This window comes from Rattus norvegicus, chromosome 6 (assembly GCF_036323735.1).
Source record: "Rattus norvegicus strain BN/NHsdMcwi chromosome 6, GRCr8, whole genome shotgun sequence".
Classification (NCBI taxonomy): domain Eukaryota; kingdom Metazoa; phylum Chordata; class Mammalia; order Rodentia; family Muridae; genus Rattus; species Rattus norvegicus.
Window position 1 is genome coordinate 72,364,862 of NC_086024.1, and position 15,667 is coordinate 72,380,528.

General features: G+C 38.3%; 1 long non-coding RNA gene and 1 pseudogene across 8 annotated transcripts in view; one reads left to right on the forward strand and one right to left on the reverse strand.

The window, feature by feature from the left end:
* Positions 1 to 15,667, reverse strand: part of LOC134479380 (uncharacterized) — a 59,988-nt gene that overhangs the window by 24,506 nt on the left and 19,815 nt on the right. For 5 of the 8 annotated variants that reach the window (XR_010052657.1, XR_010052661.1, XR_010052659.1 and 2 more), the window contains exons 3-5: positions 10,864 to 10,944; positions 6,657 to 6,751; positions 5,483 to 5,609 (exon numbers count right to left, since the gene is read on the reverse strand). This is a non-coding gene — a long non-coding RNA (uncharacterized LOC134479380). The remainder of the gene's footprint in view (positions 1 to 5,482; positions 5,610 to 6,656; positions 6,752 to 10,863; positions 10,945 to 15,667) is intronic. The other 3 variants (XR_010052663.1, XR_010052662.1, XR_010052658.1) reach the window with 1 other exon arrangement.
* Positions 3,221 to 4,465, forward strand: Phgdh-ps1 (phosphoglycerate dehydrogenase, pseudogene 1; annotated as a pseudogene).

The following is a 15,667-nucleotide window of genomic DNA, read 5'->3' on the forward strand; positions in this document are numbered from 1 at the left end:
CCGATGCTAAAATACTCAATAAAATTCTTGCAAACACATCAAAAAAGCAATCCATCATGATCAAGTAGGCTTCATCCTACTTGATGCAGGGATGGTACAATATATGGAAATATTTCAACTTAAACCACTATGTAAACAAACTCAAAGAAGAAAACCATATGACCATCACAATAGATGCTGAAAAAGTATTTGGAAAAAATTCAACACCCCTTCTTGTTAAAAGTCTTGGATCAGGTACTCAAGGCCCACACCTAAACATACTAAAAGCAATATACAGCAAACCAGTAGCCGATACCAAACTAAATGGAAAAAGCTTGAAACAATCCCACTAAATACAGGGACTAAACATGGCTACCCACTCTCTCCTTACTTATCCAGTATAGTACTCGAAGTCCTAGCCAGAGCAATCAGAAAAAAAAGGAGGTCAAAGGGTACAAATTGGAAAGGAAGAAGTCAAAATATCACTATTTACAGATATGATAACATACTTAAGTGACCCCAAATTTCCACCAGAAAACTACTAAACCTGATAAACAACTTGAGCAAAATGTCTGGGTATAAAATTAACTCACCCAAATCAGTAGCATTTCTCTACTCAAAGGATAAACAGGCTGAGAAAGAAATTAGGGAAATGACACCCTTCAAAATAGTCACAAATGACATAAAATACCTAGGTGTGACTCTAACCAAGCAAGTGAAAGATCTATATGACAAGAACTTCAAGTCTCTGAAGAAAGAAATTGAAGATCTCAGAAGATGGAAAGACCTGCCATGCTCTTGGACTGGCAGGATTAATAGAGTAAAAAGGCCATTTTGCCAAAAGCAATCTACAGATTCAGTGCAATCCCCATCAAAATTCCAACTCAATTCTTCAGAAATTGAGATAGAAATTTCAGAGATAGAAAGAGCAATTTGCAAATTCATTTGAAATAACAAAAAATCCTGGGTAGTGAAAACTATCCTCAACAATAAAAGAACTTCTGGGTCAGTCACCCTCCCTGACCTAAGGCTGTATTACAGAGCAATAGTGATAAAAATCTGTATGGTATTGGTACAGAGACAGGCAGGTAGATCGATGGAATAGAATTGAAGACCCAGAAATGAACCCACACACCTATGGTCATTTGATCTTTGAAAAAGGAGCTAAAACTGTCCTATGGAAAAAAGACAGTATGTTCAAGAAATGGTGCTGGTTCAACTAGGGGTCAGCAGGGAGAAGAATGCAAATTGACCCACTGTTATTGCCCTATACAAACTTAAGTTCAAGTGGATCGAGGACCTACACATAAAACCAGATACGTTCAAACTAATAGAAGAAAAAGTGGAGAAGACTGTCAAACACATGGGTACTGGGGAAAATTTCCTGAACAAAACATCAACGGCTTATGCTTTAAGATCAAGAATCAACAAATGGGACCTCATAAAACTACAAAGCTTCTGTAAGGCAAAGACCCTGTCATTAGAACAAAATGATAGCAACAGATTGAGAAAAGATCTTTACCAATCTTGTTTCTGATAGAGGGCTAATATCCAAAATATACAAAGAAGTCAAGAAGTTAGACTCAAGAGAGCCAAATAACCCTATTAAAATGTGGGGTACAAAGCCAAACAAAGAACTCTCAGCTGAGGAATATCAGCTAAAAGCAACTAAAGAAATGTTCGACATCCTTAGTCATCAGGGAAATGCAAATCAAAACAACCCTGAGATTTCACCTCATACCAATCAGAATGGCTAAGATCAAAAACTCAGGTGATAACAGATGCTGGCAAGGATGTGGAGAAAGAGGAACACTCCTCCATTGTTGGTGGGATTGCAACCTGGTACAACATCTCTGGAAATCAGTCTGGAGGTTGCACAGAAAATTGGACATTCCACTACCTGAAGACACAGCTATACCACTCCTGGGCATATACCCAAAAGATGCTCCAACATACAACAATGACACATGCTCCACTATATTCCTAGCAGCCTTTAACTAGAAAGAAACTGGAAAGAACCCAGATGCCCTTCAACAGAGGAATGGATACAGAAAATGTGGTACATCTACACAATGGAGTACTACTCAGCTATCAAAAACAATGAATCATGAAGTTTATAGGCAAAGGGATGAAAGTAAAAAATATCATCCTGAGTGAGGTAACCCAATCACAAAAATACACACATGATATGCACTCACTGATTAGTGAATATTAGCCCCAAAGCTCAAATTACTCAAGATACAATCCACAAACCACATAAAGCTCATGAAGAAGGAAGACCAAAGTGTGGATGCTTCTTCAGTCCTTCTTAAAAGGGGGAACAAAAATATTCATAGGAGGAGATATGTTGAAAAAGTTTGGAGCAGAGACTAAAGGAATGGCCATTTAGAGCCTGCCCCACCTGGGCATCCAGCCCATATATATATATATATATATATATATATATATATATATATATATATATATATATATATATATATATATATATATACAGCCACCAAAACTAGACAATATTGATGAAGCTAAGAAGTGCATGCTGACAAGAGCCTGATATAGCTGTCTCCTGAGAGGCTCTGCCAGAGTGTGACAAATACATTCCCAGTTGGAGGAGTTAGAGAAAAGATTGAAGGAGCTGATGGGGCTTGCAACTGCATAAGAACAACAATACCAATCAACCAGAGCTCCCAGGGTCTAAACCACCACCCAAAGAGTACACATGGACTGACCCATGGCTCCAGATGCATATGTAGCAGAAGATGGCTTTGTTGGACACCAATGGGAGGAGAAGCCTTAGACCTGCCATGGCTGAACGCCTCAGTGTAGGAGAATGTCAGGTCAGGGAGGCAGGAAGACCAGGGAACACCCTTATAGAAGAAGAGGGAGGGGGATAGGATAGAGGGCTTATGGAAAGGAAACCAGGAAAGGGAATAATATTTGAAATGCACATTAAAAATATCAAGTAAATAAAGAAGTCAGAGAAGAAAGAGATACAGACAGACAGAGAGAGAGAGAGAGAGAGAGAGAGAGAGAGAGAGAGAGAGAGAAATATCTCTCTGTGATTTCATCACTGTCCACAGTCCTGTTCTGCCTCTATCACAGGCTTGCTGAATGGTGCTAGTGAACTGTGCTTGTCATGCGCAGATCTCAAGGTTCCCACAGACCACCAAAATTTACTGGGAATCCAACTTATATGCAAAATTCAAGCTCACACTTGGACCCTCTAACCCCTCCAATACAGGGGATGGGTGTGGAAGGTCCTGAGCTGGTGAAGCCTTGTCTTTTTATCAGTTACTGTGGGGTAAGAGGCTTTCCATCTTAGCAGCTATATGATTGGTTGACATTTAAAATTGCTGCTTGGCACATTTCTATTGGCTAGTGATGATTTCAGCTTGGTGTGAACATTGGTTTCTTGCTTAAGCAATCTATTTTAAGGACATCTGGAACATTAGGTGCTTTCCTTATAAGAGTAATTGGCTGTCACTAGGAATGGAGTGGCTGTTGCTAGGGATGTCTCAGTTCCAGGAACAAGTTGAGATTTTTTTCAGTAACTGAGTTCAGTCTAGGGGCAAGTTAACATAAAATGGAGTCTAAAAGTAAAATGGGGTTTGCAATTTAAATAGGGCCCTTCAATAGGGCACAAGAGGAACTTTGGATGAAAGTGCCCTGCTCTGTGCCTTGCAGTCTGTTCAGTGTACTGGTGCCAGAATGGATGTGATCACAAAATAGTCATCATGGACCATAGCCTTAATGGACCATCACATTGTCCCAACCTTGGTGCCAGCACCAAGAAGGCCCAGAGCTACTGTGGGAAGGAAATCAATGTCCAGTTTGTGGATATAGTGAAGGGGAAATCTCTAACAGATGTTGTAAACACCCAGGCCTTTACTAGTGCCTTCTCTCCACACACCAAGCCTTGGACTGCTCTGACTGAAGCATTGGACACACAGATGCTTGCCTAAACTGGGTCACACAAGAAACGTCTCTGAAGAATGGTGGGGCCTGACTGAACCCTGAAGTCTTTATCAAACTTCTTACAGAATTGTCAAGACAGGCAGACTTGGTGAATGCTACACTTCTAGTGAAGAGGCTGGCCTCAGTATCACCACCTACCACAGCTCTGTGGTCCGAGGAGAGCAGGGCAGCAAAGAATGCCTCCAGACTGTGGTCCTGGCAGGTGTCCCCTATCAAGCTGTGGGTTTGGTCCACAGCAATGTTGCACATGCTCAGTGGAACTATCTTCAGGCCAGAGGTACCACTATGCAGGAGCCAGCCTCTGTTCTTCCAGGCTTAGCCCTCTAACCCTGTAACGCTGCCAATGATGATTGGCCTCATGGCATAAATAGGTATTGAATGCCTGTCCATCAAAACTCTAAGGTATGTGGTGGAGATTCCTGGCACATCATGGGTCTCTCCTCCCTGCTGCTGCCCAGCATGGAAGCATGAAAGCAGCACATGCGTGTCTGAGGCCTTCTAGTTCTGCTTCTGACCCTGGGACTCAGTGGCCCCAGTACTTTAGGCTCTTCTGAAGAAACACCTCACTCACTGTGATCTATAGAGAGAGGATATCCACATTCCTGGGATAGAACCTGGGCATCTTCCTAAAATAGCATCTAGTAAAGAATCTCTTGAATAAAAAACAATGTATGGACAAAGGGGTATACTTCGTGACACACCGTGACATGCTGAATCTTCTAGGATGAGATTTTTTTCATTTGTATTCTGTATTTTCTTTTGCCAGGAATGTCGCAAGGGCAGAGGGCAGATACAAAGGAATGGGGACATGAGAGGGAATGGAGAACATGATGTGAAATTTATAAGGAATCATAAAGGTCTTTTTTAATGTATAACTCCCAGTTATTTTTGTGGCAAACATTAACCACACTGACTAATCTATGGAATGTAATGCAGACATGTCTAAAATACCTAATTCCTTTGTTACTTCACTGTATATTTTAGATATGTAATAATAGCACAATAAGGTAGAGGTAACCCAAAGCTGGGTAGATTTTAAACAACCACAATTTACCACACCCTTTAGGGAAATATAAGTAAATGCATTGAAGTATTCAAAATTTCTCACAACTATAATTTAAACAAAAATTTAAATTGATTTGAATACTAACTGGTTTTAAATCAACAGCCTGCTCCAAAATGTTAATATCCTTCACTAAGTCACAGGATGTTACTAAAAGCCTTCAAAGTATTATTTCATAGAAATGTTGCAATTATAATTTAGTCTACATTGATGAGTAAAAGATAAAGGACAAAATTGATTAATTGAAATAATAAAGGGTAGGGGTTGGGGATTTAGCTCAGTGGTAGAGCGCTTGCCTAGGAAGCGCAAGGCCCTGGGTTCGGTCCCCAGCTCCGAAAAAAAGAACCAAAAAAAAAAAAAAATAATAAAGGGTAAAAACATTGATGACATGTATTAGTCAGTGTTCTCTACAATGAAAAGACACACACACACACACACAAACACACACAATTAATTAAAGTGACTTACAGGCTGTGGTCCAGATTCTTCAACAATTCTGTAGATGTTTCAGTACTCTTAATCTGGTCTGTGGTTCCAGGGAAATTCTAGAGAGCCACCGATCTTCAGTCTACATTGGAATGCTGAAGACATAGTTCTAACAGCAGTGAAGGAATAGATCAACAACAGGATAGATGAATCCACTAGTAAAAATAAGAACAAGCAGACAAAAGGCAAAAGCTTCTTCCTTCAATATCTTTTTATGTGGGATGCCCCTTGAAGGATTGGATCTTCCTACCTCAAATGATGTAATCACAATAATCCTTTACAGGCAGGCCCTGCTCCTTGACTTTTACTAGATTTCAGATGTAGTCAAGTTCACAACCAGGATTAGCCATAAAAGAGATCTAAAATATTTAAAATGTAAAGGGCATTGTTGATTTGAGATTATCCATGTTGACAGGCAAAGTAACAGGAGATAGATAGCTGAGTTTCGGCTAAATACATTGAATGTCAACATTCTTTTTAAAAAAGTACTAATATGACAAACACAATTAAGTTTCCTTTTAGATATGAAACTTTTGACTAATTCATCTAACAATAACTGATGAAGTGAAAATTCAGTAAAGCAAACATACAGCAACTGTAGTACAACTGTGCCTTTCCTGCTTATCAAAGAGCCTAATGAAAGAATCGAAAAGCACTCATTTGCTCTAAAATGCATGAAAAAAGCATTAGATACTTTATCTAGCAAATATAATCTTTTAAGTAAAAGAGGTTACCTGGTAAATTTTATTTTGAATACTTAAGGAATAACATAACCACACATGGCAGCATACTTGAAGAGTACATGAGAAATTAATATCAAAATAAAGAGTCAATGACAATGAACATTCTCATCTGTCAAATGATTTTACAAGGCCCAACACAAACCAAATTTAGAACTAAAACTAAACTTCCATCACTTATGTCTGCTTTGCTCTTGAGAATAAATTTGAGTTAGACTGGAAGATATCTCAAATGTGGTGGTGTTAAGCTAGGTTCTCATTATGCTGCTGAGACTGACTGCCAATTCTTCAGCTCCAGGGACCCTTCTACCACAGACTCCATGCTAACTAGAGTCACAAGTGCCTAGCATCATGTTCAACTGAGCCTGAATTTTAACTAGAAGATATACACAAAGATGTTAAAAAATGAAGCTCACCGTCAGGTAATTGTCGAGTAATAAAATGGAACATAATATTGGGGCCTTCTGATATTCCAGGTAGTTTTATTATATGCTTGTCTCCGACATTTCAGCTACAGAAACAAACATACACTCTTAGATCTAAATCAGGAGAAACTTTTGTAAGTCAGTTAAGTTTGTGGTGAGTTGTATCAAAATCAATTTCTAAAGTCTGTCATAAGAAAGGGCTCACAGAAGACAAGTGAACAGAGAATGTATAGACCCCTCAAGTGAAATCTACAGGAACCTTCTGCCAGTACCAAGGAAGGAATTACGCAAGTACTAACAGATAATAAAAGCTTCTAATTCAAAGCTGAATTTGGAAGAGGGACTGCAGTGCCAATGGGTTTTAAATGATCTATTTGAATCACTTGGGAAAACATTAGAATTTGTTTGAACCTAACCATCCAATATATCTTTTGGGAACATTTGTTTCACTTAGTCACAGTTATATATCTTAGAACTCTTCAAAAGAGCATACAGTCATGAATCATCATTTAATGATGAGAATGTATTCTGAGACATGCATCATGAAACTGTTTCATCTTGTGGTAGGTATAGTTACATCAATCCAGATGCTGTGTCCTATTATACACCTAAGCTGTACAGTACTGCTTATTTCTCCTAGGCTGTAACCTTGTACAGCTGATTAACATGTATTACACAATGGTAGGTGGTAACATATCTAAATATAAATAAAAGGTGTAGTAAAAGTATTGTATAAAAGACTTCTTTCATAAAGGACACATACAAGTAATGGGTCCTCCAAAAGAGAAAGATGTTCATGAAGAACACAGCTTAACATAACAAACTCTATTTTGATTCCATACCATTTTATAATTAACTTGCACTCTGAACAAGTAAGCTATTGAAAAAAAAAAAAAAAAACCTTGTTCCAAGAACCATGCTAGCCTGGCAACAATCACAATTCTCCTGAGGAAATGACCAATCCACCCCTAGCAACAACCAATTAATTCTTAAGGGGAAAATACCTACTGTCTTAAAGTAGATTGATTAAGCTAGCAACCATTGTTCATACAAGCCAATAGAATTGTGCCAGCCAAATGTCAACCAATCATGTAGATGCCAAGTTGAAAAGTCCCTCATCCTGCTACAGCAACCATGATAAATAAGCAAGGCTGGTACCAGCTCATGACCTTCCAAGCTTTCACTGTGCTGGTGAGGTTGGAGGGTATGAGTTGGGACTTGAATAAAGACTCTTTGCCTTTGCATATGAATAGGACTCCTTTTGGTCTGTGGAGTTCATAGTCGATGAGGAGTAAGTGAGTAAACCTGAAAGGTAAGACTATTACTGTCCCTTACTACAGATGTTACAATGAAACAAACAAACAATGATGACAGCAACAAAAACAAAAACAGCAAACAAAACAGCACTAACACAAAAAGAACACATGAACAAATCTAACAGAGTGGGAAAACCCACAAATAAATCCAGATAACTATATCCACCTAACTCATCACAAAGTTGCCAGAAAAAAATACATTCAATAAATAACAGCTTCTTCAACTACTGGTACTGGGGATGCCTATGGAGGAAGTGTGTGACTGTGGAGTTGGGCTTTGAGACCCTCCTCCTAGACACATGGGAGTCAGTTTTCTCCTGTTTATCTTTAGAACAAGATACAGAACTCTTAGCTCCTTTAGTGCTATGTCTGCCTTCTTGCACACTACATGTTTCCATGGTTATAATGGACTGAACCTCTGAACCTGTAAGCTAGCCCCAGTTAAGTGTCCTTTATAAGAGTTGCCTTTATCATGGTGTCTTTTCAGAGCAATGGAAACCCTAACTAAGACACCATCTAAATCTGAAAGACTGAAACTCCATCCCCCTTTCTCTGCTGGATTTAGAACTAGATATGAGACCTTCCCTGGCTATCTACAGCTACACAATCTTGCACAAATTGTTCAGTTACATAGCTTCAATTTTCTCATGTGTAGGATAAAGGATGAAAAAAGTTTTGTGGTGAAATAATTTGTAATATGAGAGCTACAAACAGGCTTTTCTTGCCTATTTGTGGATATCTTGATGTAAAAAAGCATTCCACCTATAAATTAGAAAGCATTTTTTCTTCTTGCCCTTTTCTAGATGATAGGAATCATAAGAATGTTCTGTCTGTACCAAATGTTAAAAATTACTTATTCAAAGTTCTTACCACAGTGGACTCAGCACAATATAGTTATTAACAAAAAATCATTAGCTGTCTTATAGCTAGACCATACATAACACATGGGAATCCCAGGAAATTTACAAATTGCTGACTTAGTCACAGGTAAAAATAATAGCCATCTGGAATTGGTTAAGAACATGGGCTCAGGTACTGAAATTCCTGTGGCCCTTAAGAAGGAGGTATTGGAATCACTCACTAAGCATTTACACAGAACATTCTTAGAGTAAGCAGAATTCCAACTTTAAAGGCAGGCTTGTATCAAATTACTTCTGAGAATCCACTATAGTGCCTGGAGTATATTCCCACAACGTACGTCTTCATTTTCCCCTCTTCCTCCCCCTCTTCCACCTTTTTCTTCCCAACCATATTAAATGCTAAGGCTAATTATGTCATTATTCCTTTTTATACCCTGAATTTCCTCACCACTCTTACTTCATGTGCAGTTGGCTGAACTACAACAATGTAACACATAGTTCTATTTCTTGCTAGTTCAGAATTTTGCCTACAAAACAAAACAATACGCAACTACATCTCAATGAAGTCATGTTCTTATAAATTGATTTGTAGCGCCGCCTGGATATTATGCTATCATGCCAAGACCATTGCTCCCCGACATGGACACCCCACACCAAATTCTTCTGTTTCAATTTCAGGCACTTCCATCATGTTTAGCCACATCTGACTTTATTCCATGGCACACTGAGAAAATTAAGGCTATTAGATTTTCCACAACTTTCTAAATTTACAAATGTTGTTCTTAGTAGCAGCAGAATGCCTTATACCTACCTGGATGTCAGCCACTATCTCTGTCTTCCTCTTCTATTCTTTTCAGGATTCTGCTCAGCAATTCAATAAGTGCTCCTTAATTTTGGGGTTGTTTAAACATGCTAAAATAATTAATTCTCATGGCCTTTGCAAAAAAGAAGTAGTTATTCTCCCTGGACTGTCCTTGCCCATTACTCATTGGTCAATCTCTAAATTTCTGCATGTGTTGCTCAAATACCAGCTTTTCTATGATAAACAAGATTCAAAAGAAGCCATTATGACTTTTCTCTCCATAAGTACACATGCCATGTGATTCTTTGCCTTGATTGTTTTTAATCATGTTACTATGGGATATAGTAATATGCAGTTGACTTTGGGTCCATGAAAAAAGTGTCCCGCGCGACTTTCCGCCAGCAAGAAGCACGTGGACATTAGAAATCCTTGCTATGACCAAACTGTATTTTACTCTTAGAAGAGGAAGCCCCGCCGCGCCAACATGGCGCGCTTATAAACCCCTAGTGCGGCCCATCCACACCTGATTTGTTGTTTACCCATGATCTCATAAGGCACGCCCCGGAGTGGGCAAAGACCTGGCACGACGGCACTCTTGCACATGCGCACAGTTAACTTCCTGAAAGAGGGCCGGCTGGCGCGGCGAAGGCTGGTGCCATCTTGTAATGGCGGAGGCTTTCCTGGCCTTCCACGTGGGGCGCAGTGGAAGCCAGCGCCATCTAGTGGTGGCGAATGTTATTGCGGCCCTCTACAAAAAAGATACCTTGGTTATTATAATAAATGATCCTGCCCCAGACACAGAAGCCCATGTAGATGTATCTAACATTTTTACATTGTAACATGAGGTTGCCATGTACAAATCTCATGTTTGAGAATGATGCATTGGATTTTTTAATTCAATGTTCTTTGACATTTTATATGTAGTTGTTATTGTGTATCCATATGTATAATGTGTGTGTGCTGTGGCACAAGTACAGAAGTGACACAAAAGTCAGAGGACAACTTGTGGAGTTAGTATTCTCCTTCTACCGTATCTTAAAGTGAGATTTGAGAAATGAATCCAGGCCAACAGGCTTGCATAGGTAGGCAATGAGCACCTTACCCTCTGATCAATCTTACCAGACCTCAAAATTTCTTAAGTAAGCTGACAATTTTCTGTTGGGCTACATTCATAATAATCGTCTGACACATGAAATCCACAGACCACAGGTTGGTCATACCTGCTCATGAAGTGAAGTGTGCAAAATTCAATCCTATTGACCTGCAGAAGAACACAGATAAACTCCCTTCTCTTGACATCACTGTAACATTAACAGAACAAGGAAAAATTATAAACAATGACTTTGAAATTTCCCCTCCTTTTATCCACTTCCATTGGATTTTCCATGACACTAATTTATTTTGTTTATTGTCTCCATTCATACAGAATGTATACCCCACAAGAACAAAAATTATCATCTGTCTTAATAAATACTAAGTTTGGAGTAGAAGCTTAGTAAATATTTGTTGAATCACTAAGCAAAATTTGACTATATTAATAAAATATTCATATTTCTTCCAGAATAATCAATCATTCATTTAGCTTATAAAACTAGATATCTTCTGTTTACAGGAGGCTAAGCTAGTAGAATTTTGAATGTGAGGTTACTCTGGGTTACCCAAAAAAGTTGAGACTAGCTTGGAAGACATAGAGTCTGCTTCAAAATAATAATAATAATAATAATAATAATAATAATAATAATAATAATAATGTAAGGGAAAAAAGAAGTGCAGCAGCAGATAAACATGTTGCCTGCTAAACCTGAAGATACGAGTTTGGTACAAGATTTCATGTCCAATGGCTGAAAGGACAGAACTAACTTTTTGTATATATATAATTTTAAAATATTTCATTTTCTTTTTTATTTTTCCCACTTTTTAAATCAGGTATCTCTTATTTATATTTCAAATGTTATTCCCTTTACCAGTTTCCTGTCCATCAGCCCCCTAACCTCCTCCCCTCCCCTTCTATTAAGGGTGCAGAACTGACTTTCTTAATTTGACTTCTGACACCATGCACACCATGGATCCACAAACCACACAAAGATACACGGACAATAATAATGATAATGATAATAATAATAAGAGTAGATGTAATAAAGTTACTGGATAACTTAATCTTAGTTCTAGATGTATAGGTTTTAAAGATGAAGAATAGGGGACAACAATGGTATGTACTTGTAATCCCAGAACTCACAAGACTGAAGAGGAGGTCACCATCAGTTTGAGATGACCCTGAGCCACATAAGTGTGTTACAAGCCAGTCAGGGATATAAAAATTGAGTCTTTGTCTCCAAACAAAACAATCTTTTAAACTCCTACACTTGAACATCATAAGCAATTGAAATGCTAAATACTTCAGGCTTACCATGCATTTGGTATTCTAAGCATCAGTTTTATCACTCATCTGTTCGAAGTGTAAAAACCCCTCCTTTAACCAAGAGGACACACTCATGTGCTGATGATTGGTAATGTATGCAATACTGACAAGCTGGAAGGAACAGAACAGGTTCAAAAGCAAAGAGCAGAATCTGAAAGCTTGATCTTGTTAACCACAATGTCTCAAGCACTTCGATTTTAACCTTTGTGTATTCATAACATCTGACTATATCTAATTTTGTATTTAGCTATAGAAAAATATTCGCATCAAATTAAAAACAGAACACTATAAAATACGTGGCAAAAGGTCAGTATTTCTCCCCCAAGAAAAGTCTTATTTTTGGGAGGGAAGAGGGAAGTTTATGGGCCCTCCCACTTTTTTTTTTTTGAAGAATTATTTAATTATTTTCTGTATATGAGTACACTGTAGCTGTCTTCAGACTCACCAGAAGAGGGCATCAGATTCCAATACAGATGGTTGTGAGCCACCATGGGCTTGCTGGGAATTGAACTCAGAACTTCTAAAAGAGCACTTAGCAGCTGAGCCATCTACCAGGTCCCCTGCCCAGAAAAGTCTTAAAAATAAAACTAGAGAAGGAGACTGATGATCAATGAAGGGACAATGAGCAAGAGACAGCAGATAAAGTATACAAGAGCATCTAGACATGGATGAACAATCTTACTGGTAACTTTCCAGTTAGAAGACATAATAACAAAATGAATGCAAAAAAAAAGGAACCCATTCTTCTGCTGCACCCAAAAGACACATCTTGACATCAAAACTATATATTGCCTCATTATCAGAGATGGAGAAGGAAATTCCAAGTAAATGAACCTCAGAAGCATGTTGTTGTAACAATTTTAATATTCAAGAAAGCAGACTTCAAACTAAAACTAATAAGAAGAGGTAAGGAAGGACATTATATCATATAAGGGAAACTCCATTAAATGAACATTACAATTTTTACATGAATGCACCAAATAGAAGAGTAACTGAGCTCATGAAAGACAGATAACTGCAGTTTAGATCACATGACCCTCTTGCACATTGATATTGGGAGATATAATACCACACTCTCACCAGTGGGTAGATCATCTAGACAAAATCTAAACAGTTACTAAAACTAACAGATATTATAAACCACGTGTACCTAACAGACCTTTAAAGAACATTTCACTCAAACACAAAAAAATATACATGCTTCTCAACACATCATGGAATATTCTCCAAAACTGAAAACATACCTAGACACCAAGCAAGTCCCAACAGATACAAGAAAATCCAAATAACACTCTGCATTCTATCTGAAGACTGTGGATTAAAGCTGGATAACGATAAACAGAAACAACGGACACCTTAAAAACTCATGAAAACTGAAAATATCACTAATGAGGGAAAAAACATTGTGAAAAAGCAAATAAGAAAAATATTAAAGTTTCTAGAGTTGAATGAAAATGAATACTCTACATTTCCAAACTTCTGAGACACAAAGAAGGAGGTTCTAAGGCCAAGTTCATACAGCACTAAGTGCCCACTTAGAAAACCAACTGCAGAACTGTCATCCTCACAACTTAACTGATGACCTAAAGATGGCAAAGTAACTGCATACATCTGGAAACTCTAGAAAAATAAAAATTACACCCCAGAAGAGTAGATGGGAAGAAATAACCAAACTCAGGCCTGAAATCAATAGAATAGAATAAATATGTTATATTTATTCAATATTCTAATATATTATATTGAATATGTGATAATTTAAACAAATAATAAAACAGAAGCAAAAAAACAATGCAAAGAATTAATGAAACCAGTTATTGGTTCTTTGGAAAAATTACTAAGGTTGGCAAACCCTTATCCAGATTAACTAAAAGATGAAGAAATATCCTAATTAACAGAATCAGAAATGAAAGCGGGGACATAACAACAGATGCCAAGGAAACAGAGAATTTTAAGTACATACTTCCGTGTTCTGAAGAGTTGGAAAATATAAAAGAGATGGATAATTTTCTCAATAGGTACCACTTACCAAAATTAAACCATGATAAGATGAGCAATTTAAACAGAACTGTAACCCCTACTGAAATAGAAGTAGTCCTTAAAAGTCTCCCAACCAAAGGAGTCCCAGGGCCAGATGGTTTTTTTGTAGAATTTTACCAGAGTGTCAAAGAACTAAAATTATTCTACAAAATAGAAACAGAAAGGACTTGACCCCAACACATACTTAGCAGAGGTCTGTCTTGTCTGGCCTCAGTGGAAAAGAATGCACCTAATCCTGGATAGGGGGAAACCCCAGGGAAGCACCCTCTCAGAGGTAAAGGGGAGGGAGGAGGGGGAACAACTCTTGCGGGGGGGGGGGACTAGGAGGAAGGCAACATTTGGAATATAAATAAACAAAATAATCAATACAAAAAAAGAACATTATCCAATTCTTTTTAAGAAGCCACAGTTACCCCAATACAAAAACCAGAAAAAGACCCAACAAAGAAAGAGTTACAGACCAATTTCCCTTAAGAAAACAGATGCAAAATTTCTCCATAAAGTGCTTACAAACAAAAGGTCATGAACTGTAATCGGGTAGGCTTCATCCCAGAGAGGCAGCCATGGCTCAACCTATGTAAGTCGATAAATAGAATCCACCCCATAAACAAACTGAAAGACAAAACCTACGTGACCTTTTCTGTAGATGCAGCAAGGTCTTCATGCAGATGAAGATCTGCATGATGCAGAACACCCCTTCATGATAAAAGTCCCAGAGAGATTAGGTGTACAAAGAACATGTCTAAACATGATAAGGGCAGTTTGCAGCAAGCCCATAGCCAATATCAGAGTAAATGGAGAGAAAATCAAAGCAACTTCAAAAAATGTAGAACTCTTAGCTCCTTCTCTAGCACCATGTCTGTCTGCATGCCACCATGCTTCCCGCCATGACAATGACGGACTAACTTCTTAACTGTAAGCCATACCAATTAAATGTTTTTCTGTATGAAAGTGGCTGTGGGTTTGCTATTTCTTCACAGCAATAGCAATTCTAAGACAGAAGCTGGTGCCAGGGACTGGGGTATTGATAGAGTGGACCATGCTTTTGTTTGGAGGAATATGGACTTTGGGACTTTAAAGTATAAAAGCAGTTAAATGCTTTAACCAGAATTTAATACATAAAGTAGAAGCTTAGAAGACAGTAGTGATGAGAGTATTGAACTGTGAGAGCTTGGCTCAAGAGGTTTCAGATGAAGAGAGTATATTTTTTAATTATTTTATTTATTTATATCCCAAATGTTGCTTCCCTCCTGATCCCCCTTCCCAGACTTCTTCACCCCCTACCTCTTCTTTTCCATCCCTCCTCCCCTCAGCTTCTCCTCCCCTTGGCCTCTGAGAAGATACTCCCTTTCCCCATTCTCCATCCCTGGGGCATACAGCATCTACAGGGTTTGGGGCCTAGGGTCAGCCACTGTACGTTCTTTGGTTGGTGGCTTAGTCTCTGGGTGCTCCCAGGGGTCTAGGTTAATAACTATTGGTATTCCTATCAACATTTTTGATCCACATGAGGAGAATACTAACATATGGCCTATCCACCATTCTTGTGATATTTTGGTGAAGAATGTGGT